Below are 19,275 nucleotides of genomic sequence, written 5' to 3'. Positions count from 1 at the left end.
CCCCAACATGGCATCCCTTCAGATATCTAAACATGGCTATCATGTCACCTCTTAACCTTCTCTTCACCAAACTAAACATACCCAGTCTCTCCTCGTAGGGCATGGACTCCAGACCTTTTACCGTTTTGGTCACTCTCCTCTGGACCCGTTCCAGCTTGTCAGTATCCTTCTTGAATGAGTGACTGAGTCAAGAAGAAGGCACAGAAAACTTGCTGTGTGGCTTCTCCGTTGCCTTTGCAAATGCGTTCACGTTAGCGGTGAGATCTAGACACGAAATGGTTGTTGTGTGGAAGCAGCCTTTGTTCAAGGAAGCCACTTCCAGGGCTCATGGGCGTGCCTCATCCGAGAGAGTCGTCCTGCATCCCTTGGATTCCCTCGCAGACAGCTGCCAGTTTCTGAAGCAGCGGCTGGATTGAGCCAGAGTTTCCTGCAGAAATGACTCTTGTCTTCCTTCCCTAGCCCAGGGGTTCACCAGTCCTGCTGAAGCCTTGCCCACCTGACTGAAAAGTCTAAAAAGCTGTCAGATTTGGCATCCCCAGATGGCTTCCCTTATTTTGTACGCATTTTGCTTTCCTTGAAGACTTCCTATTGGTGGCTTAGGATAGAACATAGAGCAGGGGTGTCCAACTCTATGGTGCTTCAGCTGTTCGTGGACTACAATTCCCATCAGCCCCTGCTGGCATGGCCAATTGGCTGATGGGAATTGTAGTCCATGAACATCCGAAGCACCAGAGTTGGGCACCCCTGACGGAGAGGAACAATACATTGAGGACTTAAAGAGAGTCCTGCTCCAACGGTGTTGCACTCACTGCAAGAGATAGCTGAGTCAGGGGAAGTGACACTTAGACGTTTTTCATGTTCCAAAGCTCAGATCCATCCCTAAAGAAGGGACCTTCCTCAACTGTAGAAGGGACCAACTGTAAGCACAACAGAAAACACCCTTCTCCTGCTCCCAGTCTCAGCCAGCATGAGATCCAGTGTGGTGTACTGGTTAGGAGTGACGGACCCTAATCAGGAAAACCGGGTTTGATTCCCCACTTCTCCACATGAAGCCTGGTGGTTGACCTTGGGCTGATCCCAATTTCCTCTGAACTCTCTCAGCCCCAGGCGACAGGTGTCTGTTGTGGGGAGAGGAAAGGAAGGAGTTTTTAAGCCAGCTGGAGACCCCTTATGTCTGAGAAAAGAGGTGCATAAATCCACACTCCTCCTCTTCATTTCATTTCTCTGAGTCGCTTCTCACGCTCACCGATATCCTTCCCGCTCTTTTCACCGTGTCTGCACATTTCATTTAAAATTGTTCTTCCCTGCCTTGTCTCCCCGGTGGTAAACAGAGCGGCAAAGAAGTTGGTTGGCTATGAAAAAAACGGTCCAATTGAACAAATCAAAATAGATTAAAATACCTAACTTAACCAGCTTTGAGAAACATTTAGCTATAAAGCACACGAGGATTAAAGCACAGAGGATCGGGAAGCTGCCAGCCAAAGCCGCTGGAATACGATTCACCTGCCACCGAATTCTGTCTGGAATAGGATGGCCTCATAGGCCTCTCTGAACGTAGCAAGCAAAAGCGTCCCTCCCACTCAGCCACCCCCACCCTGGCACTTGGTCTTGTCCATACCAGTTCAGTTATCTTCCCCACGCCTCTGTGCAAAAAGCTACTCTAAGGTGTCCGCAGGATTCATCACTTTTTCACACATGAAGTTGACCCTTGATCTATCCATGCTGGCGTTGTCTCCCCGACTGGCAGGGTTCTCAGCTGACAACTTTCATATCACTGCCCAATCATTTTAATATATTTGGAGATGGTGGGAATTGAACCTGGGACCTTCTGCACATAAAGTGTCGTCTGTACAACTGAACCAAAGGCCCCCTTCTTGCGAAGCGCTTCAGCACAGCACTGTCCCGTCTTCTTCCTTTGTTGACTGTAAATCTACACTGTCTGGATTTGGGTGTTGTCAGCAAAGTGGGGGTACAGTGCAGGTGACTGGCGGAGGGCCACGGCAAACCAGCCTGTGAGCACAATCTTCCTAATAAATGGCTTGCTGTGACGTCACCCAGGTGATGACCCAATGCTTGCCTAGTAAAGAAGAGAAGAGAGTTTGGATTTATACCCCACCTTTCTCTCCTGTAAGGAGACTCAAGGTGGCTTACAAGCTCCTTCCCCTTCCTCTCCCCACAACAGACACCTTGTGAGGTAGGTGGGGCTGAGAGAGTTCAGAGAGAACTGTGACTATCACAAGATTACCCAGCAGGAATGTAGGAGTGCAGAAACTACATCTGGTTCACCAGATAAGCCTCTGCCACTCAGGGGGAGGAGTAGGGAATCAAACCTGGTTCTCCACATTAGAATCCACCGGCTCTTAACCACTATGCCACGCTGGTAGTGGACTGACTACCTTTTCTTTTACCTATTTTGCAATCCACTCACAAAAGCAGAGTGTCAAGGAGAAGGGCATTGGAAATGGGAGCAGGTAGGGAGAGGGGGTCCACGAAGAGACCTGCTCCTTATGGGAAGGGTTCTTCTGGGCCACAGGTGTCAAACTCTCAGCCCTCCAGATGTTATGGATTACAGTTCCCATCATCCCCTGCCAGCACCATGCTGGCAGGGATGATGGGAACTGTAGTTTATAACATCTGAAGGGCCGTGAGTTTGACACCTGTGTTCTGGACAGTCATTTATATCCTTCAGTGGAAACTTTCAACAAAAAAGACTGAAAACCATTAAGTACTGGGTGCTTCACAGTGGCACAAACCATTCTGTGATGTGATTTAATATAACCAGTGGGAATGTGGTGGTCACAGGGGCTGGCTGCCTCAGCTGGACTCTGTGGAAGAAATGCCATCCCTTGCCGCTGAATATTTCCCAAATGGCCTCACAACCGGTGTTAGAGAGGAAACAGGTAAGCCAGACTCAGCCCTAGACACGTGGTATAAAGAAGAAGTGATATAAAGAAGAAATATATACATATAGTATAAAGAAGAGGAGTTTAGATTTATATCCTGCTTTTCTCAACCATAAGGAGTCTCAAAGCAACTTACAGTTGCCCTCCCCTCCCCACAACAAATCTCTTGTGGGGCAGGGGGGGCCAAGGGAGTTCTGTGACTAGGCCCAACCCACCCAGCAGGCTTTATGTGGAGGATTGGGGAAACAAACCTGGTTCACCAAATTAGAGTCCACCTGCTCGTAACCACTACATCACGCTGGCTCTCCGAAAACCAAAACAAGGCGAGTTCCTCTGAGTATGCGCAGAATGCCCCCCCCCCCATTTAGAGTTGGTGTTTCTAGGACTATGTGTGTGAGAGAGATGAATGAATGAATGAATCTGGGGGTGGTGATGGAAGCACCAAAGGGGCTGCAAAAAGGGAAGTCTGGGAGGAGAGCGTGATTAGCAATGAATGTCTGGGACTCAGTTTCAGCTTAACTCCTGAATCTGTTCACTGCCAGGGAGGAATCTTTCTTTCACTCCTGGGGAATTTTGACCGAGCCCCACATGCATGGAGGGAGGACTGCGGCTTCCCAGCATCCTGACATCCCAGCGCCTCTTGTCTTCAGAGTGGAACTGCCACTTATGTGTCACACCCAGCGGTGGGATTCAGCTGGTTCGCGCCACTTCAGCAGAACCGGTTATGAAAATGGTGCTTGTAAACAACCAGTTGTTAAATTATTTGGATCCCACCACTGGAACCGGTTGTTAAATTGTTTGAATCCCACCACTGGTCACACCCCATCCTACCTAGCAGCAGTGGCCAGTGCACAAGCCCCGCCCCCATTCAGTCACTGTCATGCTCTGCCTGACATGGTCATATCTTGATCCATCCATCCATCCATCCATCCATCCATCCATCCATCCATCCATCCATCCATCCATCCATCCATCCATCCATCCATCCATCCATCCATCCATCCATCCATCTGGTCACATTTTTATCCCACCCTTCCCTTCAGGGCGGGTCGCAACAGCTTAAAACACATTAAAATATTAGATAAAACAGAACATTAAAAGTTATAAACGCCTTCCCATATTCTAAAATCCCAATACAATTAAATAGTAAATAATGTGTAAAATAGATGGCAACTTAGATGCCTCCATTCCAGCTCATTCCCTCACCTCCCCCTGCCCCTGCCCTGTAGGCCAAGAGGAGATGAGGATGCAATTTGATCTAGCTGGCTAGTTGGAAAAGGTCTGGTGGAACAACCAGGTTTTCCAAGCCCTGCGGAACAGAGATGGTTCCTGCAGGGCTCTGACCTCAGCTGGTAATTTGTTCCACCAGGCCAGAGCCAGGGCCGAACAAGGCCTGGCTCCTGTCGAAGCTAGCCAGTCAGTTGGATATTCCTCCAGCCAGGGACTGACAAAAGGGGCCTTGACGGACAATATGGGTCGCATTAATTGGCAGGTGTGCTGGCTTGGCCTGCCACACAGCTGACTTGACGCAATCAAGAGGGCACGTGGGCAGAGGTGGACTGCAGCGGCTACTGTTATGGTGAGGCAGCAAGAGACAGGAAGTGAGCTGAGCATGTAATGAGGAAGAGTTTGGATTTATACCCCGCTTTTCTCAATTGTAAGGAGTCTCAAAGTGGCTTCCAAACTCCTTCCCTTCCTCTCCCTGCAATAGATGTCTTGTGAGGTAGGTGGGACTGAGAGCGTTCAGAGAGAACTGTGACTGGGCCAAGGTCTCTTCATATGGAAGAGTGGGGAAACATAGCCGGTTCACCTGATGAGAGTCTGCCACTCATGTGGAGGAGTTTGGAATCAAACCCGGTTTCCCAGATTAGAGTCCACTGCTCCTAACCACTACATCATGCTTTCTGTCTTAACCATGACTCCATGGTGACTCTACAGCCCAAAATGCTGGTAGGGAGAGACGTGACCCAGATCCATGGGTTTGAGGACAGCAGAATAGATTTGCCTTTCTGAGGAACCCTTTTTTGGGCAGTTTGCTCTACTCAGTGTGCTGGGTTATGTTTTGTCGCCTTATATAGAGTCTTTGCCTCGCAATGGAGCAGCCAGCGAGATCTTGGGAGACCCAAATCCAAGTCCCCTCCCTGTCCTAGATTCACTGGGTGGCCTCGACTGTATTTATGTTTCTTCCCAGCTCTCTCTTTCTGTCTTCCAAATGACCTGCTTCACATGGGCTGCTGTGAGGTCAGACGCAATAAAGATTGTTGAAAGCTCTGCAAATTAAAAGTGCCATAAAAATGACAAACAGTTCTTTGCAGATCCCAGCCTTGCACTTGGAATTAACCAGCATCTGAGCTGTTGGTGGCCAGCTGGAGCCCTTTGCTCAGCCTCAGGCGGTACTCTTCTGGAGAATGGGCCCTTTGACAAATGGGACAAGAGAAGAAGGAGTAGTAGTAGTAGTAGTAGTAGTAGTAGTAGTAGTAGTAGTAGTAGTAGTAGTAGTAGTTTGGATTTATATCCCCCTTTCTCTCCTGTAGGAGATTCAAAGGGGCTTACAATCTCCTTGCCCTTCCCCCCTCACAACAAACACCCTATGAGGTAGGTGGGGCTGAGAGAGCTCCGAGAAGCTGTGAATAGCCCAAGATCACCCAATTGGTGTGTGTGTGAGCGTACAGGCTAATCTGAATTCCCCAGATAAGCCTCCACAGCTCAGGCGGCAGAGCGGAGAATCAAACCCAGCTCCTCCAGATTAGATACACGAGCTTTTAACCACTACGCCACTGCTGCTCCAAAAGAAGAAGAGTTTGGATTTATACCCCCCTTTCTGTCCTGTAAGGAGACTCAAAGGGGCTTACAATCTCCTTTCCCTTCCCCACCCCACCCCCCACAACAAACACCCTGGGAGATAGGTGGGGCTGTGACTAGCCCAAGGTCACTCAGCTAGCATGTGATGGAGTGTACGAGCTAATCTGGTTCCCCAGATAAGCTTCCACAGCTCAAGTGGCAGAGCAGGGAATCAAACCTGGTTCTCCAGATTAGAATGCACCTGATGTTAACCACTACACCACACTGTTCTTATCCACTCTCACCACACTAGAGCCGCACGCCCTTTGGCCAGTATGTTTTGAAGGCACTTTGTCAGTATCAGCTCTTGTGGAGGACTTGAGGGCAACATTCCAGCTTTTGGAATCTGTGGAGAGAGGCTTCAGGGGTCAGAGAAGTTAAATTTATGGAAATGTTGAAGCCATAGCTTGAAAACTATTTTGGGGGTGTTTTGGAAGGGGGTTTGAAGAAGGGAAAACATTTTGGGAAATTGATACATAAGCAATGCTTTCCTGTCAAGCCTCTGTTTATGTTACTGCTTTGAAAACAGAGAATGCATCATGTATAAATCAGTCTATAAAATTGAAGTATTTGGCATATTTATGGAATTTTAAAGCAAAATTGCTGACATATCCAGCACTTGAAAGAGAGAGCGACCAATTGCTGCCCTCTTCGCTACCAGTCTTTTAGTGTTCACCATATGAGAGATAGGACAAATAAAAGTCGAAATTGACAGGTTTTATAATAAAGAGGAGAAAGTTCCTACAGTCAAAACAGGCCTAGAGGCATATTTGGATACTGAGCTAAACTTTACAACCGTTGAAAACATGGGGCTCTTTAATTGCGTATTATACACATTGTACTATATTAATTGCAGACCAAGTTAGTCAAATTTGAGCAATGAATGTATCTTTGAAATTGGGTTGCACATGTCTACAGTATACACATAATTATCATTATCTAGTGCTATAGATTTCCTTACATAAAATTTTTCGTATTATACATTTTGAGTGTGCAGAGCTTCGACGTGAAAAGCATTCCACTCGTTCCAAAAGAGAAAATATTTATTGAGAGGTTTTTTTTTCCCCAGCGCTCCACCAAATTTCCATTTTTTTCCATGGGGAAAAAATATCTCTGCAGATTTCCCCCCTCCCCCCTGGATTTCACATTTCCATTTGCTCCTTAATGATACCCCCCCCCCCCATCTGTTAACGGATTCTCAGACGGGCGAAAACCACTTCCGATGACTGAGCTTCCGGCATGATCTGCAACAGGCCCAGTTTGGCCCCTTTGGGAATTTGTTCCAGGTTTGTGCGGAGCCCATTCGCTGGGGAAGCTGAGACTGTCTGGAGCAGAATCCTAGAAGAGTCAGATATCTGGGCTGCTTTTCTTGACCTTCTCTTTGTGCAGCTGATGCAAGATCTAGTGTTCTGAGGCAGAGTCAATGCAAATTGAGAAGGATACTATTGAGGAGGGGGAACAAATCTTTGAAACAGAAAGGAAATCCTTACATCGCAACACAACGCGGCTGACAAAGTGGGCTCGAGGCCCCTGAACCGTAAATGTGTTAGTCTTTCAAGGCTCTTCTCTTGTTATTGCAAGAGCTGGGAAACGATCTGTTACTGCAAGTCAATTTTATAAAGGCTTGAGACAACTCTGGTTTAAGAAACCGCACAAAGGGATTTTTACATTTCTGAATGGTCCTGAGATGGGGTGGGGCAGCCCAGTGATTTGAGCCTATCGCAGAGAGGCAAATGCATTTGTAGGATTAGGGTGTTGTGAGGTTTCCAGGTTGTGTGGCCGTGTTCCAGTAGCATTTTCTCCTGATGTTTTGCCTGCATCTGTGGCTGGCATTATAATCCTCTGAAGATGCCAGGCACAGATGCAGGTGAAACATCAGGAGAAAATTATACTGGAACACGGCTATACAACCCGGGAAACCCGCAACATCCTAGTGATTTAGGCCATTACATTTGTAGGATTTCTCCCTAGACTGCTTCTCAATCCACAGGTACACTTCTCTGGGCTCTATTCCTATAGTACGCCAAGGGCTGGTACTTAAGCTGAACTGTAAACGCTAGAATGGAATGGGCGTACAGATGGGGAAATGAAGGAAGGCTGGTGGGAATGTGAATAGAACACCCTCGACTGGGACCAAACACACAGGAAGGAAGGGGCAGGGCTGTGAATGGTTTAATTAGTTAATAGCTACTTATTTGTCTGGGGCTGGAATGTTGCATTTAATCAGAACAAGCAATGTTTTATACCTCTCCCCCCTTTTCAGAGCAAATGTTGGCGTAATAAAAACAGTTGGGGTACTCTTATGTTGTTGATTGTGTTTGATTAGGGCTTCATGGGAGGTATTCTTACATTGGGCTGTACCTGACCACTTCACTTAGCTGTTGGCGACATGTCCCCGTAGTACGAGGAGACACAAGAGGCTTACCGTGGTGGAAGTCTCACTGCGCTGGATGAACAAATTATCTTAGCCAGCAGTAGTGGTGCTATGCGAGCCGTTAAGTACAATGAATACTGTGTTGTTATAAAGCTGGGGGCATACCTTAAAATGAACATTTTAAAAAATGTTGATGCTGATGCTCAGGCTAGGGCACCAGCAGTGACGGGATTTAAATAATTTAACAACCGGTTCCGGTGGTGGGATTCAAATAATTTAACAATTGGTTGTTTACAAACACCATTTTAACAACTGGTTCTGCCGAAGTGGTGCGAAACGGCTGAATCCCACCACTGGGCACCAGTCTCCATGATCTGAAAGCGTTCCTGCTAATCCTAGATGCTGTAATCAAAGGAAGGTCTCTTTCTTCTGTTAACTCCCCCCCCCCCCCCAAGCATGAATGTAAATCTTTCTGGGAGAGGCATTAAAGTAGCCAGGAAGTGGTGACTTGCTGCTGGAAAACGATGATTCAGGAGTTTTAGAAGCCTTCTTATCTTTAAACCAATTGCGGGGGTGGGGTGGGGGACCATCTAGCCTTCTTGTGGTCGAACCAGATGGCCCATAGGATATTAACAAACCCTGAATGGGGAAAGACAATCTTCCCCTTTATTTGTGCAGGGAGGGATTGGAGGTGTTTTCTGCTGCCTGGAGAATTCATTCTGCCTTGACTAAGGGCCACTCAGAAGACCTGCCCTCTGTGTCCTAAATGAAAAGGAGATTCAAAGTGAGTGCCCCCCCAAATAACATGCAGCTCCTTTTCTCCTCTTTTGTTCCCAGTTTTGGCAGAAGGTTAGTTAGGCAAAGAAGCGGCAGACTTGCTGATCATAGGTAAAGTTAAATGTTTACAAGGGAACTACATTTCAGATAGGAAAGCCTGAGACACAGAAGGCCCCTTCCGCACATGCAGAATAAAGCACTTTCAATCCACTTTCACAATTGTTTGCTTGCAAGTGGATTTTGCTATTCCGCACAGCTGCAAAGCGCATTGAAAGTGGATTGAAAGTGTATTATTCTGCATGTGCGGAAGGGGCCAGAGATAGCCTGCTGCTACCTTGCAAGCTAGGGGGAGGTGGGGGGAGAGAGACTTCTGAGAAGGAAGTGGAAATTTGGACCTGAGATTATCAGTCTAAGGACAGACAAGAGGTGACCCGAAAGGATGGAAAAGTTTTTAACCATACAACCCTGTCTCACTGACCTCCTGCCTGCCGCCTGCTGGGTCTTCTCCTCAGTTCCTTTGCTTGATAGGTGTTGCTGCTTCCAACACCTGGAACCCATCAAAGTTGCTGCATCTCAATCCACAGTTCCTTTCCCTGAAAAACCGGCAATTAACTGATGGCCAGTGAGTCCCCCCACTGAACCTGCAGGGCAAAATAACAGGTGTTGCGAATGTGCTGGTGAGACAAATGGCGAGCGGAGCTGGTTTGCTGCCTCCCCTCTTCTTGCTGAGGCTGTCAGAAGGAGTGGGGAAAAAAAGGCTTGCAGGGAAAATAGAGAAATCTCTGCCTTTAATCTCTGATACTTATGCTAATGATGGAATTTCTATTAAGTTTCTAATGATCTTTGTCAGTTTCCTTGGTTTAAAAATAAACCCTCATTAGATCCCATTATTCATACCATAACAGTGCCATTCATGGTGCACCGGTGCTGGTATCAATATTTAGTGTATAGAAGCAGGGAATTAGTGGGATAAGAATGGCATTTCGGCATTCGTTCTTACAAACTTGCACACCTGCGTGCAGGGGGCTGAGAACTGACAGCCCCCCCCCTTTCAAAGAAGCCAGGCTTCTCCCGCAGATCTCACCAGGGAGAGTCGCCAACTGCAGTCAGTGGAAACGCTAGCGTTGTGGGGTGCCAGGGTGCCGTGGGCTGCATCGTCTGGTTCTGTGGACAGGTTCCTGCATAGGAGACATTAGGTCTGGCCTGCCACCTCTCCCTGGCAGTGGACAGTGGCAAGCCATAGGAGATATTTCCCAGCAGGCAGGCCCTGTCGCTAGTCCCCAGCATGTGGTTGTTGGAGGGATCTGGTCTCTGCACCGGAAGGATCTGCTTTTACCAATGGTGGCCAGGATCGAAAAACCAATACATTTGACCATGCTTCTAAACACAGAAGCAACCTGCCCAACAGAATAACTCTGTCCCTAAAGGGCATATGGCATTTTGTAGGGGCTGCTGTCCGGAAGAAAAGGAAGTCAGTCTTGCTACATACATCTCTAGTTCTTGGAGGTGTTAAAATAGCGCTCCAGATTCCAGCTCATGTGTTTGGTTTTTCCCCTGTGCTAGTAGCTATTGCCTTGTCCTGCGGCAGTGAATTTGGCCCGTTCCGCACATGCAGAATAACACACTTTCAATCCACTTTCAGTGCACTTTGAAGCTGGATTTCACTGTGCAGAACAGCAAAATCCACTTTCAAACAATTGTGAAAGTGGATTGAAAGTGCATTTTTCTGCATGTGCGGAAGGGGCCGAAGGAAGATCATGTGGTGTAGGAGACAATTTCCCTCTAAAAGCTGCCAGTCGGTTTCAGTGGGCGACCCCTGTGCTTTGCATGTTGAGGGATCATGAATAGTTTTTTCCTGTGTCAGTGTTTCCCCGCCACTTACAATATGGCAGATTTCATATGACTTCTTCTGTGGGTTGACATTTCCTAAGCTAAAAGCCCCGGCTTCTTTCAGTCTTTCTCTGCAAGGAAGACCATCTAGCCAGTCCAGCTCTGTGATGACATTGCGACCCTGTTCTCAGTAACTTCCTGCCTCCTGCCTGAAACGGCATCATCCAAATTGTGCCTGACATTCTGTAATCCAGAAACTTTTAGGTGCAAGGGACTACTTGATGTTGCTTAATATGGGATGGGGGAACCAGAGGCCTACTGGTTCTCTGTCTTGACTTCGTTGAGGGTGGCCTTGTGCGCATGTTCAGATAGTGGAGTAGTAGTAGTAGTAGTAGTAGTAGTAGTAGTAGTAGTAGTAGTAGTAGTAGTAGTAGTAGTAGTAGTTTGGATTTATACCCCGCCTTTCTCTCCTGTAAGGAGACTCAAGGCCGCTTACAAATTCCTTCCCTTCTTTCCCCTCCTCTCCCCACAACAGACACCTTGTGAGGTGGGTGGGGCTGAGAGAGTTCTGAGGGAACTGTGACTAGCCCAAGGTCACCCAACAGAAACACATCTGGTTCACCTCTGCCACTCAGGTGGAGGAGCGGGGATTCAAACCCGGTTCTCCAGATTAGAATCCCCCTGCTCTTAACCACTGCACCATGGGCATAGAAGAAGGCTGGGGGACTAAGTGGCACTGAACGCAGAGCTGTGTTTTTGACACAAGGACAGGGAGGGGTTCATGCCTGCCCAATAGGAGATGCAAACAGGGTTGTAAAAGAGATTTCACTTGGCAGGGATTGGACAGTGGGACTAGGAATGGGGACTTGAATCCCTCTGTCGCCTCAAACTCACAGGGTGACCTTGGGCTCTCTCAGCCTGTCCACCCAAACATGTTTGTTGTGAAGATAGAACACAGGAGGGAAAGCCGAGTGGGCTGTGCTGAGTTTTTTGGGGAGGAAGAACGAGATAAAAATGCGGTGGATAAATAGCAATGTATGTTCCTGTAACTTGTGGAAATAAACGGGGGCAGGAAGGCCATTATCAAGTAAATTCTCCAAAACTGTAATTTTCCGGTCAGAATCCAACTGTATAATCCGCTCTCTTCCTTTTTCCATATTCCAGCCTCCTAGATGAGGTTGGATGTTTTACTTGAAGTCTGTGAAACATTGGATTCGGCATGGCAACCCGTCACGTGACTGCCGTAAAATGTTAAACAAGACGGGTACCTGATTCAAACGCGGCGTGCGTGATTTAAAGCAGCTTACCGGTGTGGTTTTTCTTTCTTTGTTGAAGCATGGGCCCAGCCGCCTGCTTCAACTTGGGCTGCCTCCCGGGCCAAACCCAGCGAGGCACGCCTAGTGAGAATGCCAGCAGAACAGTTACCTGGGCTGTGACTCCCCACCGGGCGTACTGAGCACACGGAGCTGCTTTGCTTGGGTCGTCAGCTGGTTCAAACGAGACTCTGGGCTTGGGCTCAGAAAGCTTTTCTTGCCTCGCCGGCATCCCTTTTAGATCCAGTCTTTAGGTGGTGTGCGTGTGTGCTTTAATGTTCCTCCAGAGCAAAGCTGGAAACTGTCTACTTGACCTTTTCAGACTCCAATTTCTCAAATCTAATGTTTTGGCTCTGCTTGGCTGATTTCCCTGAAACATCTGGAGCCATTCTGAAAGGAGTGCATCTTGGGAGATTCCGGTTTGCGGTACAACATGGTGAGGCTAGAGGGGGCCTGTCTTGAGAGCCTGGGCTGCCCTTGATTGCCTATGGATACCCCTCTAGCTGGATGACTCTATGGTTTCAAGCATGAGTACACTGAGAGCTACCTCAACCCCTCTGGTTTAAAAGCTCAGATGTAATGTAATAAAATTTTTCCCTTGAAATCTGCCTGGTTGCTCTTTTGCCTTGGTTATTTGCTACAGAAGGTCTGGAAAGGCATTTGGAGTCCTAGTAGTTGTAAAAACGCATCCATCACCATCGGTGTGTCCCATGCTATGGGAGGTCTGTGGACCTTTGAAACATAAGGTTGCCATAAAGAGTCTGCCAGAGATGCCTTCAGGGCTGCCCCACTAGTGCAAGAAAGGCACGGGCATTGGGAGGCTTGCACATGGGGGGCAAGATCACCCCTCCCCCAATTTACTGATGTGCATTAGGTGATCCGCGATTATAAATAGTTCGGTACACCAGAACTATTTCTGCAGACACCGTTGCTTCCAGGCATCTGGATTCTTCTGGCCTCTTTGCTTCTGATGTGTGCGCTTTCCAGCAAGTAGAAGTTTAGCTAGTTTATTCGACTTGATATCTCACCCTCCCTGGCCAAAGCCAGGCTCCAAGTGGCTAGCGTACATACTAAATCACAAAAGATATATGAGTAGCAAAACAGCTGTAAAACATTCAATAAACAGGCGGTTGTGGGTTTTCTGGACTGTGTGGTCATGGTCTGGGAGGTCTTGTTCCTAACGTTTTGCCTGCATCTATGGCTGGCATCTTCAGAGGTGTATCACACATGGAAGTCCGTTCCACACACTCTGTTCCACACACAAGTGTGTAACAGACTTCTCTGTTACACCTCTGAAGATGCCAGCCGCAGATGCAGGCGAAATGTTAGGGACAAGACCTACCAGACCACGGCCACACAGCCCGGAAAACCCACATCAACCAGTTGAATCTGGCCATGAAAGCCTTTGACAATACATTCAATAAACACTTTCTTCAGGTGACGATGGATCCATATAACCCATAAACACACAGAGCCATAGCGAGGGGGAACTGCGCCCAGGGCACGTGTGTACCCTGCGCCCCTGCCACGCCCCCACCCCGGCGTGTGCCTGGTGCAAGACACCCCCCCCCCCCCGGGGTGCTGTGCCACTGTAAACACATACTAAGCATCTAGAGGAAATTTCCCCTTCTAGGTTGCTTAACTGCAGGACGCCCTTAAGGCCCAACTTCTGCATTGTCTTCCTGAGAGCCCTCCCTCCCAGTTCATTCTGGTGAGCCTGAGCTGATGAAGACATCGTCCAAATCTCTTTTCAGCAAAGGCTTTGTGCCACGGTATCAGAGTGCTTGATGTGCAGACGAGAGAGGTACTGGTTTCGAGGCTGTCTGGGAGCTTTGCTGTCCAGGAGTGTGGACAGGCGTTTTGTTTCAACTGCATTTCAAAGGGGAGGGCACCTTGCAGGTGACCAGCGAAGCACTTGGTCGTTTTGCGTAAAATATATAAACACCATGTAGTGTTGTGTGGTTTCTGGGCTGCATGGCCGTGTTCTAACAGCAATCTCTCCTGATGTTTCGCCTGCATCTGTGGTTGGCATCTTCAGAGGATCTGATAGTAGGAAAGGAAAGCAAGTGGAGTATATATACCTGGGAGTAACAATGAAGATCGCAAGGTATATATACTCCACTTGCTTTCCTTTCTTACTATCTGATCCTCTGAAGATGCCAGCCACAGATGCAGGCGAAATGTCAGGAGAGAATGCTACTGGAACACAGCCATACAGCCTGGAAACCACACAACACCCCAACAGTGACGAAGGGTGGGGAAACTGCACCCGGGGCCTGAACTGCCCGCGTGCTCCTGACACGCCCACGCCCCCCAACAGTGATTGCATCAGCAGCGCCTGGAGCGAGCCGCCCCAGATGTCTCCATTGCAGCTACATCTCTGCACCCCAGTGATTCCGGCTGTGAAAGCCTTCGACAATACATAAATAACATGTATGAGGGAGAGGTGTCCTGAGCTAGATGGCTGAGGTTCCCCCAATCTCATCAGATCTCTGAAGCTAAGGAGAGCTGGCCCTGGTTGGTGCTTGGATGGCAAACCACAGGGGAAGTTCAGAATCGCTACCCAAAGACAGGCAGTGACAAACCACCCCTGTTCATCTCTTGTCTCGAAACCCCAACAGGGTCGCCCTAGGTGGGTTGTAACTTGACAGCCCTTTCTACTGCCAGACAGGGGTCCTGGGGAGTTTCTGGTCTTAGTACATAGGTGTCAAACTCGCGGCCCTCCATATGTTATGGACTACAGTTCCCATCATCCCCTGCCAGTATTATGCTGGCAGGGGATGGTGGGAACTGTAGTCTATAACATCTGGAGGGCCGTGAGTTTGACACCTGTGTCTTAGTTGATGGCCTCACAAAGGACCAAAAACAGCAGTGTGAAAACGGTGTAAAGTGGTTTAAAACAGTGTAAAAGGATTTACACCATTTTCACACCGCTGTTTTTGGCCCCTGCGGAATCCCCCAAAGAGTTAGGGTTGGAAGCCTTCAAGGGGTAGTAGTGGGATATCTCCCTCTCTTTCAACTAGTCTCCAGGCAATGGAGAAAATGGCAGCTTTGGAAGGTGGACTTTAAGTCCCTCCCCAAACCCTGCCTTCCTCAGGCCCCACCCCCAAATCTCCAGGTATTTCCCAACTCAGAGCTGGCAACCCTACGCTCTCAGGATAATTGGGCTCCTCTTCCTCTTTTCTACCTGCTGTGCCAAAACCGTTTGTGGCTCCCTCTTCGCTCTCTTCCATCCCCTCCTCCCTTCCAGTTCTCCCCCTTTTTTCCAGGTTGTAATAGGGTGATGAATTATTTATTGGCGCCCCTTCTTGTGCATACTCTCTGGAGAGGGGAAAGGAGGGAGGGAGGGGGAGAAGGAGGTGCTGCGTCTCTCGCTGCTGACCTACATTTGGTTCCTTTCCCCACTGTTCTCTCCCCCTTTTGCAGAGTCGCCCTGCAATATTGGAGTGGGGACTGGGAGACGCTGGGGCATGTCACACCCTTGAGCTCCCTGCAGACTCACCCTGGGCCCCCTATGCCCGCACTAGACCGCCACTGTCTCTGCTAAGGAAGTGTGCCGATGAGCCTGCCACAACACCTTGGGAGACAGACTGGGCTAAAATTGGCTCCTGCTTCCCAGTTCTTTGTTCAGTACAGAAGCCGGCAGAAGAGTGAACCACGTCCTTTTGCCTGCGACGCCTCATGATTGGGAATCTGGCCCCTCTCGGTGTGCCTCACCCAACACTTTGGGGCTCAGGGCCTGTGAAAGGCTACAGCTTGCGAGTGAAAAAGGAGGGCTCTGAGCCAGGCATCAGGCAGCCTCTCTTTTGCTGATCCCAATACTTTTTGCGGGGTGGTGTGTGTGTATGCAGGGAGTTCCTGGTCATCAGTTGCATGCATTGGTTCAGGCACAGCAGGCTTGTACCAAAATCAAGCAGTGGGCAAGAGGTGGTCCTGGGGGGCTTCAGAGGGGGCAGTCTCAGGGATGGGGGCCGGGGTGGTGTTTAATGTTGCTGGAATCAAGGTGTGCAAACGTAAGTAATCCTGGCTGCTTCTGTATTGACTAAAAGAGCTGGGAGGCAGGACCAGCGTCCATCCCCTGGCACCATGACAAGACTGACAGCTGGGAATGAAGGATGTTGGGAAGGAACAAAAAGGAACCTGAGATACCGCAGGAATGGCTGGGCGGGTCTGCTGCATTAGTTGCACGAGGTGCCGTGCAGAACACCGGGGGAAGGGGGAGGGGGGGGCTCTTCTTCAGGAGGGTTTACAATCTACATAAAAGTGGGGAGGGGGGAAGCAATCCTTGCCTGCCCTGGTTTAGGCATCAGAATCTGGGGACCAAATGGCTCACCCCATTTTGGACTGCCTGTGGAGGGGCAGTAAAATTGGGTTTATGAATGGTCCTTGTACCTCAGAAAGCAGCTGTGCATGGAAAATAGGGCTTGGAGCCAAAGCCATTGCTTATATGAGTGACCCATCTGTTCCCTCTGCCCCCTCCCCTGCTACAAAGTGGTGCGTCCCATTCTCACAGGACACTCCAGAGGTAGACCCCAGACCGAAGGTAGACCCCAGACCATGGGTCTTGGTGGCTGTGTGGAGAATGGACTCTGGGCTGGGAGTGAGAGAGTGGTGTCAGATCGAGGCAGGGCTGAAAATATACTTCCCTCCAGCGGTCGTTTCAGCCTGCTCAGATTCAGGCCCTGGTGCCAGTGCAAATGGTATGTTTCCCATTTGATGCCAAGGAACTGGCAGTCCTTTCTCAGCCACTGAAGAAGGGCTGAGCAGAGAGACACCCGCACTGAGACTTCCTTCCTCGTGGTTTGGGAAGAACAGAGGAGGCACGTTCTGCCCCCCTCCCCATCTGCCCCTTCCTCCTCCGCCCTGACATCTCTTTCCCGGCCTATTCTGTCACTGTGCATCTCTTCCTTCTGTGCATCTTCCCTTGATGGACTTCCTTGCTGACAATTTCCAAGCTAATCAAGAGGGCTGACAGAGATAGATGGGTGGCAAAGCATTGGGGGGGAGAGAGAGCGGGAGGGGAGGATGCCTTGCAGGCTGCCCCACGTTCCGCCCCTTCACAGCTTGCTGAATGGATTTGCCGGGATACTAGAGGGAGCTGTGTTGGGTGTCTTTAGCGCAGGAACTGGTGCAAACCCCAAACCCCATTGCAGCCAATCCAAGTGCTGGAAAACGCCCCCCACCCCATCCTTCAACCCTTTCCTGACCTATCTAGGAAGAAAAAGAATTGGTTTTTATACCCTGCTTTTTCTCTACCTTTACTGAGTCTCAGAGCAGCTTACAATAGCTTCCCCTTCCTCTCCCCACAAAGGACCCCTTGTGAGGTAGATGGGGGTGAGAGAGTTCTGAGAGAACTGTGACTGGCCCAAGGTCACCCAGCAGGCTCCATGTGGAGGAGTGGGGAATCCAACTCCATTCACCAGATGAGAGAGTCTGCCCCTCATGTGGAGGAGTGGGGAATCAAACCCGGTTCTACAGATTAGAGTTCACCGCTCTTAACCACTGTACCACACTGGAGGGGTAAGAGACTTCCCTCCCCCCTTTCCTGTTTGGTATCTGAGCTGAAATGTCAAGATTGAAATTCAGCTCTGAATGCAACACCTTTTCAAAATTCAGAGATCTGATTCAGAGGGGTACTCTGGGGGCGGGGAAAAGAGGCATGCCCTTGCCGAACTGTCCCCTTTTGAATCGTCTTTTGTAGCACAGGTAAGGAGAATGTTGAGCAGGTTTAGAGCATGTGTCTGAACGGCTTCAAATGGGGACGAAGGGGGAGATGTGTAAATTTCCCCTCTTAGTGCTCCTCCACGAGATTATCTTAGCTTTAGAGGATTCGTAAGTAGAGCTCCAGATTTTCATCGCATGTAAAGTAACTGCAGGAATTGTGGGCCTGTGTCAGAGGCAGGGAAACTTGTTCCCACACCTCTATCTGCTTGATTTCACTGATTTTCCATCTCATTCAACGCTGCAGAAATACCGCAAATTTTCACTTTGGTAAATGATACGGCATCAGTTTGCAGCTAAAACAATTCATTTCGAATGTTGAGACTCTGTTAACTTAGGGGCTTCGTTCTGCATTCAGAATCCTTGTGGGTTCTGTAAGATTGCATGTTAGTCATCCACAGAGGCACATCTAGGGAAAATGTAGCCCGGTACAAAATCTGAGTTTTCTGTGCCTCCCCCCTATGGTCCGTTGCCCTCCCTCACCATGACCAAACAACTGTTTTTGCATCAGGTCAGTGAATGGACCTGGGAAGTCAGTGAATGGACCTGGGAGGAAGGAGGAGGGATGTGTGGGGCAATTTCCTGCCCCCCCTAATTAAATGGCTGCAGCCAGTGCTTTCGGACATTTTGATTCCGAGAGCAAAATCTCTTCGAAGGACAATCTCGGCGCTTCGAGATAGCCATATCAGTTTCTACCAGCATGGCCACCAATTGGCCATGCCTGACAGAGGCTGATGGAATTGTAGTTCTGAAACATCTGGAGATTTGTGGTTCTCTGCAATTCCCTGCTCCTAGGAAGCGGTACAACTCTGGTCTGCCATCCAGGAAGGGACTGCGTTTTGGTTTTAAAGTACAGGTTCCAGGGCACCAGGTGTGCTGTGTCCTGTGCATCAAGCTGAGCAAGAGCAGCTGCGTGCATTCTCGAGGGTACAAAAGCCATGATGCAAATGCAATTGTGGGCAGAGAGTACATGAGTTCATAAATATTAGGTCCGTCGTGAACTGCTGAAGGTAGGAATTACATCATCCCCTGCCACCGCTAGTAGGGATGAGATGGGAACTGTAGTCCAGCAACATCCTGAGCACTCGCTGTAGCTCTTGACATCTATGGTCTGCGTGGGTCAGGGCCTTGAAATCAGGGGAGAAACCACTAATAGAAGAAGCGTTGGCATGCTAAATTGGCGGAAGAAAGAAAAAGCCGAAGTAAGGCGGAAATGAATTCTCCCGGACCCTTCAGTCATCCGGCTGTGGCAAGAGAGCTGGGGACCTTAGGGAGCTTTGTGCGTTACCGGTCACGTAATAATAATATTTCGCATGGCTTTGTTCTGCTGTGTGTGTGCTGCTGCTTGCCTCCTCATGCAGGGGCAGGGAAGTGGGAACAATCCTTCAGCTTGTTCGGGGCCACGCCGCTAATTCCCCCCCCCAGTTGGGGCTTTGGGTTTCAGTCCCAAGCTTGACTCTGGTATTTCTGGGATCCCCTCAGTGGCTTAGCAACAACGCTTTCAAGCACCCCTGGC

At 49.1% G+C, this 19,275-nt stretch overlaps 1 protein-coding gene across 1 annotated transcript in view; it reads left to right on the top strand.

The window, feature by feature from the left end:
• NRXN2 (neurexin 2) overlaps positions 1 to 19,275 on the top strand; it is a 444,661-nt gene that overhangs the window by 314,372 nt on the left and 111,014 nt on the right.

Source organism: Sphaerodactylus townsendi, linkage group LG01 (genome assembly GCF_021028975.2).
Source record: "Sphaerodactylus townsendi isolate TG3544 linkage group LG01, MPM_Stown_v2.3, whole genome shotgun sequence".
Lineage (NCBI taxonomy): Eukaryota > Metazoa > Chordata > Lepidosauria > Squamata > Sphaerodactylidae > Sphaerodactylus > Sphaerodactylus townsendi.
The sequence above is the reverse complement of the archived record's forward strand: the minus strand, read 5'-3'. Positions and strand labels throughout refer to the sequence as shown.